Here is a 23,315-nt window from a genome sequence, read left to right as displayed (position 1 = left end):
CTCTTGGAGGTTTTGGTAACTTTTCAGTATGCTAGAAAACTGTGCTGTCTGGAACCAACAGAGAAAATATGAAGCAATAATTAAAATCTTCTTGCATCTCCATGATTGATGCATTTTGCAAAGTCTGATTGGATTGCAAAGGGGATGAAATGGAAGATTGCTGTGAATGTCCACTTGTCTTCCCTAAATCCCCCAGTGTGTGGAACTGGTCAGCCTGAACTTCTTCAGGTGTTTGAAGAATGAGTGTAAGGAATTGGTCTCTGAGTTGGGAGATTTGGGTTGTCTGTTACTCAGAAGGTGTACACACTTGGGCATATCTTTACTTCTACTGAGTACCTTCACAACTGGGCAGATTTATACTTGCTTAAAGATTATCCGTGCTCTGAGATCCAAACTATGGTGAGGCTGTCAGTCAAAATTAATACGTGTCATTTTGCAGAACCTCTGGGTGAGCTCATTCTAAGCTGTAGGTTTGCACAGAAATTGATGAAGATTCTGGAGATTTGAGTACATATCTAAATCCACCTAAAGCACATTTATGTGGACTTCTGAAGAAGCCTTTTTATCTGTTTGTGATCATTGCTTATGTTAGAAATCTGAGTCACTAATGAGACCTTTCTCCCGCTTCCATGCAATGAGGAACAAATACTTCCATTTTGGCCCACACATGATTTTTTTAATCCAACCATCTCTCCCACTGCATACCACTGCTTTGATTTACTCTCTATCTTTCATCTGGGCCATTTGAACAGTTGCCTAAATTGTCTTCTTGCTTTCACATGGTCTTCAGATAGATAGCTGACCTCCCCCACATAAAACAAAAATATGATGTCATTCCTCTGTTTAAAAACCTTCTATTGTTACTCATTGTAAGTAAGGTAAAGTCCAAACATCTTAGGGTTGCACAGGTCTGTTACCATCTTGTCCCTTTACAACTTACCATTTTTACCCTTTGTTTTTCCTGAAACATCTGATTTTGTGACCATTCTATACTTATTTCTCCAACCTTTCCCCAAAGGGACTGTGCCTTTGAGTTCTTCCATGTCTTTGTACAAGTTTGCTCTTGCTAGTATGTGCTGTTCTCATTTTTCTCTTCCTGGAAATTCTTTGCAAATCTTCAAAACCTAGTTCTAGGTTTTGGCTCCTCCTGTAAGCAGCCTGGACTTCTGCAGGTAGTGACAGTCCCCCAGTCTTCTGTAGTGCTGTAACACTTGAAGTCTATTTTAAACATTTTTTATTGTAATTTTTCTATTACCATTTAGTCCCCTTATTCCCCGCCACTCCCCCCCCCCCCCGCCTGCCCGGATGCATTCAACTGTCATGGCATTTATCACATTTTTTGGTAATTATTAATTAGTCTTCCTCAACTAACTAGACAATGGGCTGTTAGAGGGCATATTTATGCCTTTTCTCCATTTTCAAGTCTGCCTCCCACACCCAGGGTCTAGCACATCTTATGCTCAGTGTATGGCTGTTGAGCACAAAAGTACTCAGCTGGTGGATAGGCTCTGCCAACATCATGTCCTGCAGGACAGTGTTGAGATTACGTTGGCCTAAAAAAATATTTATATTTAAGTAACATGTAGATATAGGATGTTAGAAATGAGTAAGAAATCAGGCAAAGGTATACATATATGATAATATAATAATATTTCTATCTTTTGAAGGCAAATAATCATGCAAACCCTGCTCATTTGATGCCAATTTGATTGGCCAATGCCAATCTCTCAATCCCTTAGTAACTTTCATTCAAAAACTATTCCTTGTAAATACTTCCCTTAGAGTAGTGATGAAAGCAAAGGGCTTGTAGAGCCAGACTGTGTTGTATGAAATAATTATGTTATTAAAAATGGGTTCTATTGGTGGTCGGTCGGATGGGGGTGTGGAGGAACAGCACAGAGAGGCTGACAGAAGTGAAAAAGATGTATGACATTCATTCAAGCCCAAGGCATGAGCACATCACATTGGTATGTAGGAGTGTCACTGGGTCACGGCTGGGGGGGCAAGAAGGGGAACTTGGGGTAGGCACCAGCCTTATCACACTGGTATGCTTGTGTGGGGTATTCACACAGTGTGAGGATTTTGAGGCGTTCAGAAAAAAGGAGATTTAAAATTTGCAGTGCAAGGACAAATCTGCATTTCTACCACTAGACCTGGTTGATTTGTATCTTAGTTTTCCTATCTGGAAAATGGGCATAATACATTGTACTATATATAATACATTGTACCTACCACTGGCTTGTTGCAAAGCACTAAATTGTAAAGCTCAGGGACTGCTTCCCTAGTAAGTTCTTTTTATTTCTGAGTTTAAAGGCTTCTTGTGTATTTACTTTTTTATTTAATGCATGAAGTACTACATGTTTCATGCAGAGACCTCATAGGGAGTAACGTGGCTCCCTGGGCCCCGAGGCCCAGTCGCTCCCAGGCGAAGGTGGCACAGTGGGGCTGTGGGCACACTAGGCTCTTTTATGTTGCCCTAAAGACTGAGGAGAGACTAACTCGTCAAGTTCAGGACCCATGCAGGGCTTGTCATGTGTTGCCCAGAGTGGAACATGCGCTAAGTACATGGACATTTTTACATCCCTTTTATTTTATTTTCCTTCAAACGGTTACAGGCGAATCTTCCTCCGAAAGGTTACACCGATTTGTATCTCACCAGCCGGGTTCAGCAGGGCCCAATTCAGCTCCCCAGTGCGCTTACTTTTTCTTTACCTTCCTCACTGTGATAGCTGGAAAGTGGGCTCACTTTATTTTATTTTGTGATTATAAATGTTTGATCCATATAAAAGTAGAATATAGAATACTAGCTTTAAGAAATATCCTCAAGGAACAAACTGATGGTTTCCAGATGGGAGGGGGTTGGGGCCTGGGTGAAAAACCTCCAGATGGGAGGGGTTGAAGAAGTATGAGTGGGCAGTTACAGAACAGTCACGGGGCTGTACCGTCCAGCACGGGCAATGCAGCCGGTAACACTGTGACAACCGTGTGCTGTCAGGTGGGTGCTGGACTTACCACGGGATCAATTTGTGAGTTATATGAATGTGTACCACTATGCGGTACACCCTAAACTACTATAATATTGAATGCCAACTGAAATTGAAAAATAAAATAATAAACATACGTATGTGTAAAAAATCCTCAAATGCAGAGTAATGCCCGACGGCCTTATAAGAAGATATTATTGGTCTCTGGTCTTTTTATTTGCCCCTGGAGCTCAGCTGCTCACGTCACGTCACATCGCTTGCGTTTCTGCTGACAGTGTGTGTTCCGTTCTTACACTGAGAGTCAGCGTGGAGCTCTTGTTCCGAAAAGTTTTCCCACCCACATTTTGAATGTGAAATTGTGAGAGAATTGAGAGGACAGTCCATGACCTGAGTTGGAAGGTTGAAACTTATTTTCCTGGCCCAGGGATCCCAAGATTTGTCCTTCCTGGGTTTGAAATGTTCTTCCTTAGCAGCGTTTACTTTCATGTTTACTTTGGCAATAAAAGGTTTGCTCCTCCGAGTGCTTGCTTGTTTTCAGTGGGAATGCTTAGATTGCAGCAATCACTTTTTTACACGTGTTTTGTTTTTCCTTAATCAATGTTTCTTAAGAAATGGCAAAAAAACTTAGAAAATTCAACACTTAGAATTATCCAAATTTCTTGTATTTTGCTTGAAAATAAAAATCATATGGGATATTGTGTTAGTGATTTTTGATAGAGATTATCATTTTGATGTCATATGCATGTCTTGGAATAGGTGCACTGAAAAACCTTGAACACGTACTGTATGAAGCAATAATGTATGATCCTTCAGAGGAGGCTAGGACATTTCTAACTTATCAGTAGAAAATTGTCTAATGTTGCAGTTAGATTTACTTTATTTTGTACATACACCTTTCTAGTTTTTCTTGCACTAAACAAAGGCTGTTTTTAGTGAAGCTAATTTGGTCAAGGGACAAAAGTCAAATCAGGACCTTAATGTCTTTTGGCCAAAAACCATTGCAAAGCTTGCATTAAAAAATAAAGAAAGGAAAGAAAAGAAAGATTATGTAAACAAATATCATAACATTCATGCAATAACAGAGTTGCAAATGTACACACCCTGTCATTTATGAATAAATTTTGTTAACTGCCAGTACAATTAATTATTTAATTGTAGTGTCTAAATAACTGTTCTGGCTTAGGAGGAAATTCAAACACCAAATCCCCAGAATCTATCCTCTTGCCATTACTCCCCCTCCTCCCATCTCTGGGCTTTTGTTCAAATTGTATATTCTACCCACCCTTGTGTGCCTAGGAAAGGTCTCTCCGTCCTTTGAATATCTCCTCTTTTGTGGAAGCTTCTTGAATTTGTGACCGCCAGATCACACCAGCTGTATGAGTGTGTTTTCAGAGCTCTCATGCTTTTATGCCTTATAACCTTTAATATCTCCAACACTGACATACCTCTTTTTGCCAGGCACTCTGCTCAGTACTGGATTTCAAAATGGCAAATAAAATAGCATCTTTGCTCAAGTACCAAATTTAAAAAAATTTGCGGGGTGCAGTTCTATGGGTTTTGACAAATGTATAATGTCTGTAGCTCTTCACTGCAGTATCATAGTAAAAGTCCTCTGGGCTCCATTTATTTATCCCTCTCCCCTCTCTCAGCCCCCTGGAAACCATCAGTCTTTTTACTTTCTATAGTTTTGCCTTTTTCAGAATGTCATAGACTTGGAATCAAACAGTGTGTAGGCTTTTCAGACTAGAGTTTTTTTCTCTTTCACTTAACAACATGAATTTATGGTTCCTCCATGTATTTTCATGGCTTTATAGCTCATCTCTTTTTAGTGCTGAATAATAGTCTATTGTATGGATCCACCAGTTCATCCTTTCTCCTACTGAAGCACATTGTGGTTGCTTCCAGGTTCTTGGCAAGTATAAATAAATCTGCTACAAGCATTCATATGTAAGTTTTTGTAAAACATAGTTTGTAATTTATTTGAGTGAATAGCAAGGAGCACAACTGCTGGATCATACGCCAAGACCACTTTTAGCTTTGTAAGTAAGTGCTTGTATCATTTTGCATTTCTAAGAGCAGCGGATGAGAGTTCCTATTGCTCTACATCCTTGCTAACACTTGGTGCTATCCGTGTTTTGGATTTTAGCCATTTTAATACGTTTGTGGTGGTTTCTCTCTTTTTTTAAAAAAAGATCTTATTTATTTTTAGAGAGGCAGGAAGGGAAGTGGAGATAGAGGGAGAGAGATATCAATGTGTGAGAGATGTATCACTTGGTTATCTCTTACATACCCCCCAAGGGGGAACCCAGACTACAACCCAGGCATGAGCCCTGACTGGGAATCAAACTGGTGACCTTTAGCTTCACAGGCCAGTGCTCCATCCTCTAAGCCACACCAGCCAGGGCTCATTGTTGTTATTTTTTTAAATATTTTATTTATTTATGTTTACAGATCGGAAAGGAAGGAGAAAGAAGGAGAGAGAAACATCAATGTATGGTTGCCTCTTGTGTGCCCCGCTACTGGGGACCTGTTCTGTACCCCAGGCATGTGCCTGCAACTGGGAATGGAACCTACAGCCCTTTGGTTCATGGACTGGTACTCAATCCACTGAGCCGCACTAGCTGGGCCTCATTGTTTTAGTTGGCAGTTCCCTAATGGCATGTGAGGTTGAGGATCTTTTCACGTGCTTATTTGCCATCTGGATATTTTTGTTGAAGTGCCTACTCAGATCATTTTCCCATTTATAAAATTGGGCTTTTGTTTTCTTATTACTTAGTTTTGTGAATTCTTTGTATAATTTGGATATAAGACCTTTATCAGATATGTCTTTTGCAAATATTTTCTCCTGGTCTGTGGCTTGTCCTTTTATTCTTTTAATAGTGTCCTTCAGAGAGCCAGGGTTTTTAATTTTAATGGAGTACAACTTGACTTTCTTTAATGGATCATGCCTAAAACTCGTCACCAAACCCCCAAAACACCTAGATATTCTCCTGTGTCATCTCCCAGAAGTTTTATAGTTTTACACTTACAGTTAGGTCTGAGATCTATTTTGAGTTAGTTTTTGTGAGAGGTGTAAGGTCTGTGTTTAGATGCGTATGTGCGCATATGGTTGTTCAGTTGTTCAAGGTTATTTGTTGAAAATATTGTACTTTCTTTGTTAAATTGTATTTGCTCCTTTGTTAAAGGTCGCTCAAACATATTTGTAGGAGCTGGTTTCCTGGTTCTCTGTTCTGTTCCATCAAGCTGTTTGTTCTTTTACTAATACCACAGTGTCTTGACTACTGTAGCTTTAGAGTAAGTCTTCAGGTTGGGTTGTGTCAGTCCTCTGACTGATACTGTGTTGGTTTTTCTGGGATTTTTGTCTATTTACGTAAACTTTAGAATCTGTTTGTTGATAGCCACAAAATTATTTGCTGGGATTTGATTGAAATTGTGTTGAATCTCTAAAATGGGAAGAATTGCCATCTTAATAGTATTAAGTCTTTTTGTTCATAAACATTGAATATCTTTTCTTCTTGTCCATAAACATGGAATATCTCTCCATTTCTTTAAATCTCCTTTGATTTCTGCCTTCACTGGTGTAGCTCAGTGGATTGAGCACCAGACTGTGAAGCAAAGGGTCGCCAGTTGGATTCCTAGTGAAGGCACATGCCTGGGTTGCGGGCCAGGTCCCCAGTTGGGGGCACGTGAAAGGCAACCACACACTGATATTTTTCTCCCTCTCTTTCTCCCCTTTTTCCCCTCTCTCTAAAAATAAATAAATACAGTCTTTTTAAAAAACTAAATAAAGCTTTGGTTTCTTTCATTTGTTTTGTTATCTCCTTGTATATAGGTTTATACTTAGGCTGGTCTGTGCATCTTCCTCCCTCCCTCCCTCCCTCCCTCCCTCCCTCTGATGTCTGGTATTGTATTTTTAATTTGAAATTCCAGTTGTTCATTGCTGGTATATAGGAAAGCATTTAGTGTTTGCGTAATTACTTTGTATCTCATAGCTTGCTATAATCATTATTAGTTCCAGGAGTCTTTTTGTTTGTTTGTTTTTTGGTTCTTTAAAAAAATATTTTATTTACTTATTTTTAGAGAGAAGGGGTAAAAAAGGGAGAAAGAAAGGGAGAGAAACATCAATGTGTGGTTGCCTGTCACATGGCCTCTACTGGGGCCCTGGCCTGCAACCCAGGCATGTGCCCTGACTGGCAATCGAACTAGTAACCCTTTAGTTCTCAGCACTCAATTCACTAAGCTACTCCAGCTAGGGCTGTGTTTTCTATATAACAGTTCATATCTTCTGCGAAAAAAGACAGTAGCTATGAGTTCCAGTGCCATGCTGAATAGGAGTGGTGAGAATGGATATCCTTGCCTTTTTCCTGATCTTATGGAGAAAGTATGTATTTTTCACCATTAAGAATGATGTAAGCTATAGGGTTTTTTTTTTAGATTTTAAGAATAAAGTCTAAAGTTCTTGTCTATTTTTGTAAAGATTTATTTATTTATTTTTAGAGAGAGGGGAAAGGAGGGAGAAACAGAGGGAGGGAAACATCACTATGTGGTTTCCTCTCATACTCCCTCCCCCAAATGGGGACCTGGCCTGTGACCCAGGCATGTGACCTGACTGGAAATTGAACTGATGACCCTTAGGTTCACAGACTGGCACTCAGTCCACTGAGCCATACCAGCCAGGGCTCTCATCTGTGTTTTTACTGTTGTTCTGTTACAGTCGTCCTAACTTCCCCCCATTGTTCTCCCCTGCCCTGCCCATCCCCAGCTCCCACAGTCCCCACCCTGTCGTCCATGTCCATGGGTCATTTATACTTGTTTCTCGACTAGACCCTTCCCCTTCTTCTCCCACTTATCCTCTGACCCCTCCCCTCCCCTCCGGTCCCTGTCAGTCTGTTCCTTGATTCCATGCCCCTGGTTCTATTTTGCTCATTTGTTTTGTTCATTAGGTTCCTGTTATGGGTGAGATTATATGGTATTTATTTTTTGCCCCCTGCCTTATTTCACTTAGCATAGTGCTCTCCAGTTCCATCCATGCCGTTGCTAAAGGTAGGAGTTCCTTCTTTCTCTTTGCTGTGTAGTATACCAGTTTTTTGAGCCACTCATTCACTGATGGGCACTTAGGATGTTTCCAGCTCTTGGCTATTGTAAATAGCGCTGCTGTGAACATAAGAGAGCATAGATTCTTTTGAATTGATACTTTAGAATTTTTAGGGTATAATCCCAGCAGTGGAATTGCTGGGTCAAAAGGCAGTTCCATTTTTCATTTTTTGAGAAAATTGCATACTGTTTTTCACAGTGGCTACACTGGTCTGCATTCCCACCAACAGTGCACTAGGGTTCCCTTTTCTCTACAACCTCACCAGCACTTATTTGTTGATTTGTTTATGATGGCCATTATGACCAATGTGACATAGTATCTCATTGTGGTTTTAATTAGCATCTGTCTGATGGCTAGTGATGTTGAACATCCTTTCAAAGGCCTATGGACCCTCTGTACATCCTTCTTGAAGTGTCTGTTCAGGTCCTTTGCCCATTTTTTAATTGGATTGTTTCATCTTCCTGGTGTGGAGTCATGTGAGTTCTTTATACATTTTGGAGATGAAGCCCTTGTCTGAGGTATCATTGGCAAATAAGTTTCCCAATATGGTTGGTTCCCTTTTCAATTTGATGATGTTTCTTCTAGCTGTGCAGAAGCTTTTAATTTGACGTTGCCCCATTTGTTTAGTCTTTCCTTTATTTCCCTTGTCCTAGGAGATATGCTGGCAAAAATATAGGTGTGTGGGATATCTGAAATTTTACTGCCTATGTTTTCCTCTAGGACTTTTATGGTGTCATGGATTATGTTTAAATCTCTTATCCATTATGGGTTTATTCTGGTGTATGGTGTAAGTTGGTGGTAGAGTCATTTTTTTCATGTACCATTCCAGTTCTCCCAACACCATTTTTTGCCTGTGTCCTCTTTGTCAAATATTAATTGACTATAGAGACATGGGTTTATTTCTGGGCTCTCTATTCTGTTCCATTGATCTATGTGTCTGTTCTTATGCCAGTACCACACTATTTCAATTACAGTGGCCTTGTAATAGAGTTTGGTATCAGGTATTGTGATCCCTCCTACTCTGTCTTCTTTCTCAAAATTGCTGGGGCTATTTGGGGTTATTTTTAGTTTCACATACATTTTTGAAATATTTGTTCTAAGTCTGTGAAATATCTGACTAGTATTTTAATAGGGATTGTGTTGAATCTATAGATTGCTTTGGGTAGTATGGACATTTTAATTATGTTAATTTTTCCAATCCATGAACATGGTATATGCTTTTATTTGTTTGTATCTTCCTTAATTTTTTTCTTTAGCATTCTGTAGTTTTTTGAGTACAGGTCTTTCTCCTCCTTGGTTAGGCTTATTCCTAGGTATTTGTTTTTCTTGTCACTACAGTAAATAAGGTTTTTTCCCTAGTTTCTGATATTTCATTGTTGATGTACAAAAAATGCCTTCAGTTTCTGAGTATTGACCCTGTTTCTTGCCATTTTGCCAAATTCATTTATTAGGTCAAATAGTTTTTTGGTGGCGCCTATGTACACTATCATGTCATCTGCAATAATGATAGTTTTACTTCTTTCTAATTTGAATGGCTTTTACTTCTTTTTCTTGTATGATTACTTTGACTAGAACTTCAAAACTATGTTGAATAAAAGTGGTGAAAGCGGCCATTCTTGTGTTGTTCCTGATCTTAGTGGGAAAGCTTTTAGTTTTTGCCTGTTGAGTATGATGTTGGCTGTAGGTTTCTCATATACGGCCTTTATTATGTTGAGATATGCTTCCTCTATTTCCATTTTGCTGCGCATTTTTATCATAAATTGGTGCTGTACTTATCAAATGCTATTTCAGCGTCTATTGATATGATCATGTGATTTTTGTCTTTTGATTTTCTTTATGTGGCATGTTAAGTTTATTGATTTGCAAACATACCATACTTGCATCCCTGAGATGAATCACAGCTGATCATACTATATAATCATTGTAATTTACTGCTGGACCAGTTTGCTAATATTTTGTCAAGGATTTTAGCATCTATGTTTATCAGTGATATTGGCCTGTAGTTTTCCTTCTTTGTTGTGTCTTTACTTGGCTTTGGAATTATAATAATACTGGCCTCATAAAAAAAGTTTGGGGGTGTTCCCTCTTCTTGAAAATTTGTGGATAGTTTGAACAGGATAGGAGTTAGCTCTTCCCTAAATGTTTTGTAAAATTTTCCTGTGAAACTGTCTGGCCTATGGCTTTTGTGTATGGGGAGTTTTTTAATTACTGGTTCAGTGTCACTACTTGCTATCAGTCTATTCAGGCTTTCTGCATCTTCTTGATTTAGTTTTGGAAGATTATATGTTTCTAGAAATTTGTCCATTTCACCTAGGTTGTCCAATTTCTGGGCATATAGTTGTTTGTAGTAATTTCTTACAATCCTTTGTATTTCTGTGGTATCACTTGTAATTTCTTCTCTTTAATTTCCGATTTTGTTTATTTGGGTCCTTTCTCTTTTTTTCTTGATGAGCTTGGTTAAAGGCTTGTCAGTTTTGTTTTTCTTTTCAAAGAACCAGCTCCTGGATTTGTTGATCCTTTGAATTATCTATTAGTCTCTATGTCATTTAATTCTGCCCTGAACTTGATTATTTCCTTTCTTCTACTCTCTCTGGGCTTTGTTCGTTGTTTTTCCTCTTGTTCCTGTAGATGTAGAGTTAGGTGGTTTACTTGAGATTTTTCTATCTTTTTTCACATAGGCCTGTATTGCTATGAACTTCCTTCTCAGGACTGCCTTTGCTGTGTCCCATAGGTTTGGTGCTGCTGTGTGTTTATTTTTATTTGTTTCCAGGTACTTTTTGACTTATTCTTTGATCTCAATATTGACTATTCATTTGTTATTTAATACCATGTTATTTAGTCCCCATGAATTTGAATGTTTTTGAGTTTTTTCCTTGAGGTTGGTTTCTAGTTTCAGGCCATTGTGATTCAAAAAGATGCTTGATATGATTTCAATACTCTTGAATTTGTTGAGGCTTGTTTTGTGTCCTGCCATGTGGTCTATCTTTGAAATGTTCCAGGTGCATTTGAAAAGAATACATATTTTGTTTCTTTAAGGTGAAAAGTTCTGTGTGTACCAATTAAGTCCGTTTGATCTAGAGTGTCAGGCAGTGCCATAATATTATTGTTGATTCTTTGTTTGCAAGAGCTGGATAGCAATGGATAGCAAGAGCTATCCATTGTTGATAGTGGGGTGTTAAAATCCCCTGCTATGAGTGTGTTGGTGTTGATATCTTTCTTGAATTCTTAGAAGAATATTCCTTATATATTTGGGTGCTCCTGTGTTGGGTGCATATATGTACTCAAGTGTTATGTCTTCTTGATTATTCCCTTAAGTCTTATGTAGTGTCCTTCTTTGTCTCTTTTTATGACCTTTGTTTTGAAGTTTCTTTTTTCTTTCTTTCTTTTTTAAGTTTAGTTGTTGTTCAAGTACAGTGTCGTCTTTTACTCCCATCCCACCCCCTCCCAACAGTGTGAAGTTTATTTTTTCTGATATAATGTATTGCTACCCCAGCTTTTTTCGTGTCTGTTTTTTAGGAATATTATTTTCCATCCCTTCATTTTCAGTCTGTGTAGATCTTTTGTTTTGAGGTGGTTCTGTTGTAGACAGCATATATGTGGCCATGTTTTCTTATCTATTCAGCTACCCTATGTCTTTTGATGGGAGCATTAAATCCACTTACATTTAAGGTTATTATTGATAGGTACTTATTCATTGCCTTTGTACCTGTGTTCCTCTCCCTCTTTCTCTTTTTCTTCATCTTCTTAAAGCAGTCCCTTTAGCATCTCTTGCAATGCTGGTTTGGTGGAGATGTATTTTTTTGGCCTTTCTATTTTGTCTGGAAAAAATCTTTATTTTGCCTTCCATTTTAAATAAGAGACTTGCTTGGTGGAGTAGTCTTAGTTATGGGCCTTTGCTTTTCATTATTTGGAATATTTCTTACCATTCACTTCTGGTTTGTAGTGTTTCTGTTGAATGATCAGCTGATAGCCTTATCAGAGCTCCCTTGTATATTATCAGCTGTTTCTCCCTTGCTGCCTTTCAGATTGTCTCTTTGTCTTTAAATTTTGCCATTTTAATTATGATGTGTCTTGGAGTGGACCTCTTTGTGTTTCTCTTGATTGGGACTCTCTGTGCTTCCTGGACTTGCATCAATTTTTCTCTCCTCAGGTTAGGGAAGTTCTCTGTCATTACTTTTTCAAGCAGGTTGTCTGTCCCTTGCTCCTCTTCTTCTCCTTCTGGTAGTCCTATGTTACAGATTTTATTACATTTCATTTGTCCTGCAGCTCTCTTAAACCCTCTTTATTCTTTTTGAGTCTTTTTTCATTTTCTTGCTCTGTCTGGAAAGATAGTTTCTATGTCCTTTTTCATGCTAATGTAGTTCACAGTAAGTTATGTGTAGCTTCCTAGGAGTTCTTTGTAGTTCTCACTGAGCTCATTGAGTATCCTTATAACCATTATTTTGAACTCCATGTCTGCTAGTTTGCTTGCCTCTATTTCATTTAGCACTTTTTCGGGGGAATTTCTCTTTTCCTTTTGATTGGGAGTTGTTTTTTTGTCTTCCAATTTTAGGTGAGTCGTCTTGTTTGTTTCTGCTTCTTGGATCAGTCTGCTTTGACTCCATGTCTTCATGGTTTGAACTTCTGTGGTAGGAAACCTTTGGCACTCTGTGGTCTAGTCTCCTTGATCTCCTGACCTTGATGCTCTTGGGTTGCCCTTTATGCTGTTCATGTGGGCTCTCTGGTTGTTATTTGGTCTTGGTTGTTGGGTCATTCTTTAGTGGGTCCTTCTCTCCAATTGGCTGACCAAGAGTCATTCTGCCCAAGAGTCATTCTGCCCACTGCCTGTTGTATACTATTGTACAGGTTGGGCCAGAACAAAACAAAATAGCCCACATAACAAACCCACACCTGCAAAAATAACACCCACCCAGAATCACACTGTCAACATCAAATGAGCAAAAATTAATTAATTTGTAAAGAGATTAAAGCTGTTATAAGAAAGGAAAAACAAATGTGAGTTGACTAACGGAAAGGAAGATGATTTTGAGAGGGTAGAGGGAAGAACAATAATAAGAGTAGGGAATAGAGACAAGGTGAAGAAAGTACCATTTATATCACAAATAAAAAAGGGATGGAAAAAGGCAGAATGGAGAGTGAGAAGGGAAGCATACAGTATTAGGCTTAAGCAGAAATTTAAGAAAATACAGTGAGAAAGAAAAAAAGAAAAAAAGGAACCAAATTGTAGAAACAGATCCACCACAGCACTTATCAACAACAAATGAGTGAAGATTAATGTAAGTGGGATAGGAATAAGAGGGGGAAAAAAGAAAGAAAAGCTAAGGAGATGTCTAGAGGAAAGAGAAGTTATTTTGAGAGGATAGAGGGATAGGAGTCTTAAGAATGAGGAATGAAAATCAGGCTAAGACAGGAAAAAATGAAAACTTAAAACAAAAAATGAAAGGGCAGGAGGAAGTGGAGTAGGTGAGGAAGAAAATGGAGATTTGAAATACAAAAATAGTGAAGATCTAGAAATAGAATAGAAGAAATGTTGTAACAACCACCATGTCAACAACCAAGGAGCAAAGACTGATGATGGTGGAGGGAGGTTAAGAGTATTTTTAAGAATGAGAAAAACAATGTGAGATGACTAATGACAACAAAAATGGTTTTGAGAGGCTAGAGAGGGAAGAAATAGTAAGAGTGCAGAATGGAAACAAGTTTTAGCAAGAAAGAAAATAAAAATTAAAATGAAGATAAGAAGAGGAAAGAAGAAAGTAAAATGGAGTAAGAGAAAGGAGAAGCAAAATATGAGATCTGAATAAACTGTAATATAATAACTAGTGACCTAACAGGCACAGTGTTGAAGGACAAGAAATGTTAAAAAGCTGTGCAGGGGAGAAAATAACACAAATCATGAAGAATGTGGTGGAATTCATCTCATTAGAATCTAGTCTTTAGAATCTAGAACCACTGTCTTCTCTTTCTGGATAACCATCCCTGGCCATATCAGATGGTGTCCCAGTCTGGCCCTAGGCAGCCTGTTGGAGACTACGAGCAATCCACAGTCTGTGGCTGTCTTCTTCAGTTGTTAATTTAGTCCATTGGTCATGTTGTGGTTAAGTGCTTTCTTCTGTCTGTGGTGATAAGGCCTCTGTCTGGCTATTGTTCGGTTGGTTATTCCAGATGATTTCTCTACAATTTAGTTTTAAATCCTAAATTAAAAGTTAGTGCAGCTTCCACTTACTCTTCTATCATCTTGGATCTCCTCTCATCTGTTTTTATTAAGAATAAGTGTTGGTTATTTCAAATGCTTTTTCTGCAACCTTGGCATATCAATATGATACTCTAATCAATTGAACTACTTAGCCAGAGTAGGATTGTTCTCTTAATTTCTCTTTCTGACAGTTTGCTATTAGTGTATAAAAATGCAAACAGTTTCTGAATATTATTTTTGTATTCTGTTATTTTACTGAATTTATTGATCACTTCTAATAGTTTTTTTTGTGAATCTTTAGTATTATGTCATCTGCAAAGACTGACAGATTTACTTTTTCCTATTCCATTTGGATGCCTTTTATTTCTTTTTTCTTATTCGATTGCTGTAGCTAGAACTTCCAGTGTTTTGTTGAATAGAAGTGATGATTAAAATCCCCTACTATGAGTGTGTGGACACTCTTGTCTTGTTCCTGATCTTAAAGAAAATGCTTTTAGCTTTCACCATTGAGTAGGATGATAGCTATGGGTGTGTCATGTATGGCCTTTATTACGTTGAGGTATGTTCCCTCTATTCACACTTTGCTGAATGTTTTGTCACAAACATGCTGGATTTTGTTAAAGTTTTTCTAATACTTCAACTATTTCATTTCACTCTCTTCTTGGTTACATGCTTTCTGAAGAGAAATGGACTGTAGCCTTCAAGATATTTCTTATCCTTTCTTTTCTCCCTTAGGTGAGACAGGAAGCTCACGGCGTGCTGAAGTCGCATGTTTCTTTTCCCCAGAAGCCCAAGTCAGTTAGGCCCTGACAAATTTCCCTATAGAGCAGACTTTTGTTCAGGGAAACAGAGATCTGGATGGATTTCAAAACTGCTACCTGTCTCTTCTGCCTGCCAGAAACATGAACAGTACTTCCTTCAGTCTTTACCCTGAGGACCTGCTGGGGTTCATGGAGGTGAAAATCAAGAAAGGGTGGGGGGCCTCCTAAGACTGGGATCCCTGGACTTTTAAACTCTCAAGCCAGTCCACACTGATCCTCTGGCAATTGTTATTCACAGCTTAAATGTTTCGCACTGATACTGGCTTCTGAATTGGGCTTCTGTTCCCAGTAAGCTATGATTCTCTGTATTTGCCTGTCTCTCCAATTTTGGGGGTGTTGACCTGTAACATCAATTCTCTGAGGGATCTAGGACAGTGGTTGATTTCTATTTTTTCACTTTTTTCTTATTGCGAGGACTGGAACGTTAACTTGTGATGTCTTTCCATGTACTACCATTAAGTGGAAGTCCCCATATTGTTTTTATGGATTATTTTATGTGATGGAACTCTTACAAGATAGAAAAAATTTTTTAATGTAGAATAAGTTGTACATAGGTTTGGTAAAAATCATGATGGCTTGTGTTCTCAGCATAGTAGTTAGCACATACTAGAAACTTATTTTGGTTTTGAATTGAATGAAAACATTCAAGTATAATATGCTCTTAAAATCATTCTTGAAAAAAATGTTATTTAAGCTTATCCCAGGAACTTTTAGAGTGGTTGCCAGTACAATTAACAAATGATATGGAAAATAAGCTACCTCTCCAGTACAGGCTTTTTCGAGACAGTGGGTGTGATCAGTAACAAACTGCGTTAAAGGGCTAAGTCCAAGAATGGTAGGATTGAACAGATACACTGAGCTACTACGATCACTTTCATTTAGTTTGTTGTTAGTGCAACCAGTTTATCAGAGAAAGAATTATCAGGAAAGAGCCAGTTTGACGGAAGAGTGTTCTGTAAGTATGACATTGACCCTTCAGTAGAGTTTATGTATCTGAGATGAAGACTTTTTACCCTTAGCAGGATTTAAGTCAGTATTGATGGATGGATCTTAGGGAACTGTTTTAAGTTTTTAAAAGTATTTTATTCTGACCCTGTGTCCTAGAACCCTGAGGTGTGACTCTAACCATTCTTTACCAAGATTAGGGGTATAAGGAGTGAGCATGTGACAGGGAGCCATTTGATAAGGTTCCCTGGTTACGGTTATCTCATTTTGCCCTGCCCTTCTTCTCTGTACGGAATTTGGGCAACTACTTTGCTAGGGATCACTTTTGGTACAGGGTCCACCAAGTGACTGTGTTCTGTGTATTGTTTTCCTGGTATTTCCTGAGTCCCTTGAATGTAGCTTTTCCTGTCTTGTGTTCTTTCCAAGGAAAGAAAATGATTATCTAGATATTTAAATGTCTGACTCCAGGTGAACTAAAGGGGGGGTAATGGTGGGGATGGGGGGGTAGGGTGGAGGGGAATGAAAGGGGGAATAGAACAACTGTAACAGCATAATCAATAAAAAATTAAAAAAATAAAAATAGCTCATTTAAATTCACTGCATTTCCCTCCTTTTTAAAAAAATTAGAAGTGCTCATATTTATTGAGAGTTCACTCTATAGCAGGATGGTTTTGAGGCAGTTAACTATATTAACTCATTGGATTCTACTGACATTGCTACAAAATAGATATATAGTGGTGGGCAAAAGTGGAGTTACAGTTGTGAGTACATGAAACACAGTTTCTTGTATTGTTATTCATTAATTAGTGCGTTATTTATTTGTATTACAAAAAGCCTACGTTACCCACTCCTGCATAATTGCTGATCCCATTTCATGGATGAGGGAATTGAAGGTCATGGAGATTAGGGCAGTGGGCTAAATGTCACACAGATATCGAGAGGCAGAACTCAAATGTGCTCCAGATGGTCTGGCTCAGATCCCAGAGTGCGTGATTTTTTTTTTTTTTGGTTGCTATATTCATGACCCACAGATACTAATTTTTAAAAGAGATAATTTAAGTGTTACCTTTTAAATAACTCAAATTTTACCAGTATAAATTATTTTTCTAAGAAATGAAATTTGACCTCACTATCATAAATTGAAGATTACGATGGCTTTCCTGAAACAGAGAGTAAACCTAAAAATGATGATGAAAATAAAACAGTGTTATAAAATTGTAGGTAGATATGATTGCTTGCTTAGAGCTTTAAAAAATATTTATTTATTTTTAAAGACTTTATTTATCTTTAGAGGGAAAGGCAAGGAGAGAGGGAGAGAAATATCAATGTATGGTTGCCTCTCATGCATCCCCTGCTGGGAACTGGCCTGCAACCCAGGCATGTACCCTGACTGGGAATTGAACCGTGATCTTCTGGTTTGCAGGCCCATGCTTAATCCATTGAGCTATGCCAGCCCTATTTATTTATTTTTTAGTGAGAGGGTAAGGGGGGAAAAAGAGAAACATTGATCAGTGGCCTCTTGCACACCCTGACCTGGGGACCTGCCCTGCACCCCAGGCATGTGCCCTGACCAGGAATCTAACCAGCACCCTTTCAGTTCGCAGGCTGACACTCAACCCCACTGAGCCACACCAGCCAGGGCTGCTTGTTTCAGGCTTTGATTCAAGAGCTGCTTTCCATTAGCAATTGTTGAAACGTGGAAGTTTCCAAAGTAAACCAAATTTTCCTTTGATGTAATAAGAAGGATTCAAAAATATTGTAAAGGAAGTAATTTTATACCTCAGTGATTCGGTATTTATAAGCCCCTTTTTTCTGTTTCACTGACATTGAGAAAATTACTCTTCTGTTAAATGCATTCCTAAAATGCAGCAATGTATCATTCTTCATGCATAAGAAGCCTGCATAAGGACATATGTATGTACATCACATGGCACAGTGAGTGGCACATGAGCACACAAAGATTACTTATAAATGGTAGTTACCGTTTGTTAAAATCCAGACATCCTATTATGCACAGGGACAGAATTTTAAAAATAACTTTGTTAGGGTTTATTTTTAGAGTACCCTATCTCAGGCAGAGGTCCTCGTTTTTCCTCTGTTAGATGTCTCATTTCTTCTTCCACATATACAGCACTTATTTTTATCTACCAAGACAAGAAAAAACCAACAACAGTCCTTAAATGCCCTCCATTTAAAAAAATTGCATGTTTTAAGATTGTTTGGCACTTCACTGCTGACACAGCACCACCTGGGACTGACCGGACAGAAGGGAGAGGAGGTGTGTGGATGTATAAATTGTGGACTCGATGGGAACTGACCACTTATGCTGCAGGTGAGATTCGGTGCTGCTGCTGTTTTATGTACTATGCCCTTATCACCCTGTGTCGTTTAGTCTCACACATTTTAAAAATGAATGTTCTTATTTTTTTTTGATGATGAAACTAAATATTTATTGTGGAGGGTACAGAAAGTATAGGCCAAAGAAAAAGTCATCATGTCACCCAGAAGACCACAAGCTTTCTTGAAGGAGTAGTGTGCCCTTCACACTTGTTCACTATTCACTCACTCAGCCACTTAGCCCTGCAGGCTCTCTCCCACCCAGGTCGTTTCTTAGCAGTGTGGGGGAGGAGGGAACTTTCCTCTGCCCTTGAGATAGGGGGGGGTCTAATAATCAAATTGATGTGAGGCAGACCAGCAAAGAGAAAGTAACCACATTTAACACATACATCGGTATGGGATCCCCACATACAGGAGAGGTTCTGAGATGGAAAGGGGGATCCAGGTGCATAACACACCCTGAGCCAGGAGTGAAGTAATGCACCTGGGGAGCTTCAAAGGGTGAGGACGGCTGATAAGAAGAACAGACATTTAGTAAATAGAAGCTTGCTCTGCCCTCTAGATGGGTCAAAAGAAATTCTCTCTGGCAGTCTCTTATTATGAGTAAGGCCCCTAATTCAGGCTCTTCTGGGTAGTTAGAGGGAAGGGCAGAAGTTTCTCGAGTCTGAATCTAAAATTACCTTTAGCTCAGAGTAATCTGCATACTTCTGAGGCACATCTTGGGGTGGTTTGTTCTGAACCCCTACAGTTGCCACACAGTTGTGAGGCAGCTTCCTTGTTTGCAATGGTGGGATAGCAGTTTACCCTCATAGTGTCATTACGAGCATTGAATGACTGGATACAGAGAGAGCAATAAAAACAGTGTCTAAGACAGTAAGCTCTAAATCAGCGTTGGCTGTCATTGTGCTCCCATCAAGAAAGATGGAATGTCTGCCCGGTGGTGCCAGCTCATATCATTCTGTGTCATTGCAAAGTCCAGTTTCTGCCCCGACTCTTGTAATTCTACTAATTCTTCAGGGCTTATCTAAAATGCATTCTCCCTTTGAGTTTCTGTCAGAACAATCCTTCCCATACAGTTTTTCCTGCCTTTGTTATACGTCTGGCATTCTAAAAACATGGAATGCATTGAATTACAGTCCTCTTTTTTGTTTTGACCTAAAGAGTTTGTTCTGCTTCAGTAGGCTGGATTGTCAGGTGTACCAGCAGCAAAGGAACTTGGGGCAGATGGAAATGTAAACTGTGGTTGGTTGTTGGGGTTCTAGACCTGACTGCAGCCTGGCAAGGTTGGAGTTAAAGATGATACAACTGCTGGATTGGAGCGAGTGACTGGGAAAGGAAACAGCAAAAGCAAAACGTACAATTGCGGCGTATCTAAGAACTCATAGTATGCACAGACATTATTGTGCAATCAACTTGAATATCATGTGATTGGCACTTCAGATTTTATAATCATGTTTAGTCATGTCTAGGTTTATCAGAATTGTGCTCTGTTAAGTTTCCGGAAAACGTTCTATGTAGCCTGAGTCAGGACATACGCAATTCTGTCACATTCTAACAATTTTTTTTGTCATTTTAGGTTTAAATCACTTCAAGTTTATAATTGAGGTTTTAATTTGACCGACCGCCTCATTCTTGTGGATATGTTAACTAAAGATAGGCCATCACTTAAATCAATTGAAATGTGAAAACCTGGGTATTAAGGTCAATGGTTAAAATGCCCTTTTAAATGTGGGTTTCTCTGTTAACTTTTGGGGATTCAGATTTCAAAAGTGAAATAATTTAATACAACCTGCTAGTAATTTCCTATCAGCACTTCTGTCATCTAAATTAGACTTTACATAAATACTGAACAGTTGGGGTTATGGTGTTTTTGGTTTTTGTTCTTTTTTTTCAGAAGTGTCATATTAAATATTAACCATGAACTATTAGAACTTATAGTGAAAGAATACTTACATATATGAACACATTAACATATCATTATTAGGTGTGAAACACCCATAGGTACATACATATGAAGACACACATGTGTATATATTTATATATATTTATACTCAAGAATATTTAGTTCTATAAACATTGCCTTTGCTTATGTATCTCTCGTAGCACAACAGTTTTTGTTTGCTTTGGCTAAATATATAGTCAAATTATGGTCCAAATATTTCAGTGAGTAACAAGTACAAACTAGTTTACAGACCTGAGTTTATTGTGTTTTAAGTATTTATTATATGTTCTACAAGCTATTTGATTTGATCTTGTTAATTAGGTATAGTAAACCTGACCAATTTGTCCCCTAGAATCAATGGCCATAATTGCGGCCATCTTGAGAACAAGTCCTTAGGAAAAAAATGGCATTTACTGTCCATGAACACCTAAAGTTTTAGTAAGCTGATTATACCCACACTGCACTTTAAAGATGAGGAAGAGCAAAGCAGTGTTCAGACTCTTGCAGAGTCAGACAAAAAGAGCTCTAGTAGGAAGCAGACCTGGGAAGGTCCCGGGGGTGGCAGAGATGAAACATCTTTGTGCTCCAGGAGAGTGCTGGCCATGGCTCTAGCCCAGGGTCCGTGTGCTGGCGCAGCTGCTGCCGCCCCCAAGGGATGCTGTGATGTTTTGGGTTTCCAAATTTTGTGATGAAAATGCATGTCTAGTTGCTGACTACACACCCCTTTTGCTTCCCCAAATTAAAATGAATCTGAAGCCTGAGTGGAATAATAACTGATCATTTAGATTCCTTCCCTCATTCACTCATTTCCTCAGTGACCTTTGTGCTTCCTCTGTGTAGAGATTTTTTGTTGGAAAGGTCAGGAGGACTATGTTATTAAAATTCTTTAGATTTCTCTCACTTTACCACCATAATCTATTGCTTTTTTTGAGGTTATTTTTCTTTTGAATATCAGGCTAAAGGCCTTTTCCTCTAAAACCTTTGCGTTTCGATCCTTGTATTTTGTATAATTATACTAAACTTGTTTTAGAGTTTTAGAGGCATGTGCTGATTGCTGCTATGTATGCAGGCTATGTAGTCAGTCAGCGCTGGACTGAAGTGCATCGTGGAGCTGAGGTTTTTTTATTCCAACTGGTATTAAATTGAGATACTGTAAAAAAGAAACTAATATTGATGTGAAATGAATTGGGTAAATGTACTGTAACTGATAGTCAACTAGTATAATGACTAATATTACTTAACAGTAGAATGTTTGATTTTGATTCAACCTTCATGTTTTTAGGCTTATACTTACTTGACAATCCCCAAATTAATTTTTGGAGAGTCATAGGCCCTGGAATCAGAGACTGTCTTGGATTCAGGCCAGGCTCTGCCACGTGTTAGTTCTGTGACTGAACAGTTACTTAACTTTGCTGATTCTCAAGAAAATAGAGATAATTGTATTCTACTCTTTACCCATTGTTGTTATTATTTTAAAATTTTACAACATCCTTTACTTCCTTGGGATTCATTGGTCTACAGATTAAATTCTAAAGCCAATGCTGTTTTGGGGCTTTGCTTGGACCTCACAAGAGCTCATAAGAGAAATGTCAACCTTTAATCGTGAATGATAGTCAGTTATTAAAGATAAAGTCTGGCCTACAATTATATGGAGATAATGGATATTAATATGTGGTAATTATTGGCACTAAGGGCTTCTCGTTATTCACCCTAAGAGGTTCTTTATGCACCTGTCATTTTATAACTTAGAAGGCATATTTAAAATGTGTGTTTTGCGTATAACCGATTTCCTCAGCGTCTCCTTTTTTCTTTTTTCCTTAGTCCTCATTTCAGTTTGAAGTTGTTTCACTCTGGCAGGAAGCCCTACCTACCACACTTTTTAAACCCCTTTTAACTATCATTTTCTTCTGAGTAGGGAGTTCAGATGATCTTGAAACTATTTTCTCCTTTCTTCCCGGTCTGTCTTTTGATCTGTTGATCAGTTGATGTGGCGTCAGAATAGATTGTTTCTCTCCCTGGATTTTGTTTTTTATGGCTTTTTAAAGGTTAGTCTGTGCCTCGTTCCTGTGGGTCAGTTTCAAAGTTTCCTATATATTGTTCTTCATGTGTACTAATGAATTTCTCTGCTCTGTAAGATGCATTTGGTAAGTTTATGGCAAGGGCCAGCAAACTTTTTCTCCAAAGGGCCAGATAGTAAATATTTAGGCTTTGTGCAATAATAAAAATTAAATTACCCCCCCCCAAAAAAAAAAAACCCACAAAACTACTTTCCAGCTCACTCGTAGGTTGGCCTACTGTGCTGTCCTTTGCAAATGGGCTCCGTGGCCTAGAGCCCCGCTTCCCGCCCCCTGTGATCACGCACCAAGGTCCGCAGGGGTTCACTGCCGAGTTTTCCACTAGTCCACAGGCAAGAGAATGGCAGCCATCCCTCCAGCAGCTGGGTCGTGGCTACCCATGACTACTACTGGTGTTGCCTAGGCTGCACTTCCAGTAACAGCTCCTGTGGAAGCGCCGAGGGCCCTTCGGAAGTCATCCCCTAACACCCTGGTCTCCCGAAGGCTGACCTGGGTCACTGGTGGGCAAGCGTCTTTTTCAGGAAGTCCACTCTCCCATTCATGGCCACCGTGTTGGGATGCCCAGAGCACTCGAAATCTCCCCAGGCCTCCAGCAGCGAGATCACCTGTGACCTGGAAGCCAGAAGGAAGCCACCTGGTGGCCAGCCCGGAAAAGTCAACATTGGGCCTCCATCCTGAGTGGCTGTCAGGAGCCACCAGACTTCCAGAGGCGTAGGCTCCTTGGAGCCCATCCCCAACCCCTCCTGCCCCACCCCCACCCCTTCTTCACCCTACCTGGAACACCAGGCAGGCTGTGGCTGGCCAAAGCCACAAAACAGAAAAACAAAAGGGAACTTGAGGGATCCCATTCTTTATTACCCAAGTCACATCTGAGCCTTCTCAACACCCCATACCCTCATGCCTTGCACCAAGTGGGAAAT

The 23,315-nt window shown here is 39.0% G+C and overlaps 1 pseudogene; it reads left to right on the top strand.

Moving 5' to 3' along the window:
• Positions 1-2,905: 2,905 nt before the first annotated feature.
• Positions 2,906-23,073, top strand: LOC119045270 (pancreatic progenitor cell differentiation and proliferation factor-like; annotated as a pseudogene).
• The last annotated feature ends 242 nt before the right edge of the window (positions 23,074-23,315 follow it).

The sequence above is a fragment of the Artibeus jamaicensis genome, unplaced genomic scaffold (assembly GCF_021234435.1).
Source record: "Artibeus jamaicensis isolate MK-2021 breed Jamaican fruit bat unplaced genomic scaffold, CSHL_Jam_final contig_332, whole genome shotgun sequence".
NCBI classification, from domain to species: Eukaryota; Metazoa; Chordata; class Mammalia; order Chiroptera; family Phyllostomidae; genus Artibeus; species Artibeus jamaicensis.
Note: the sequence above shows the minus strand (reverse complement) of the source record. Positions and strands in the feature narration are given on the sequence as shown.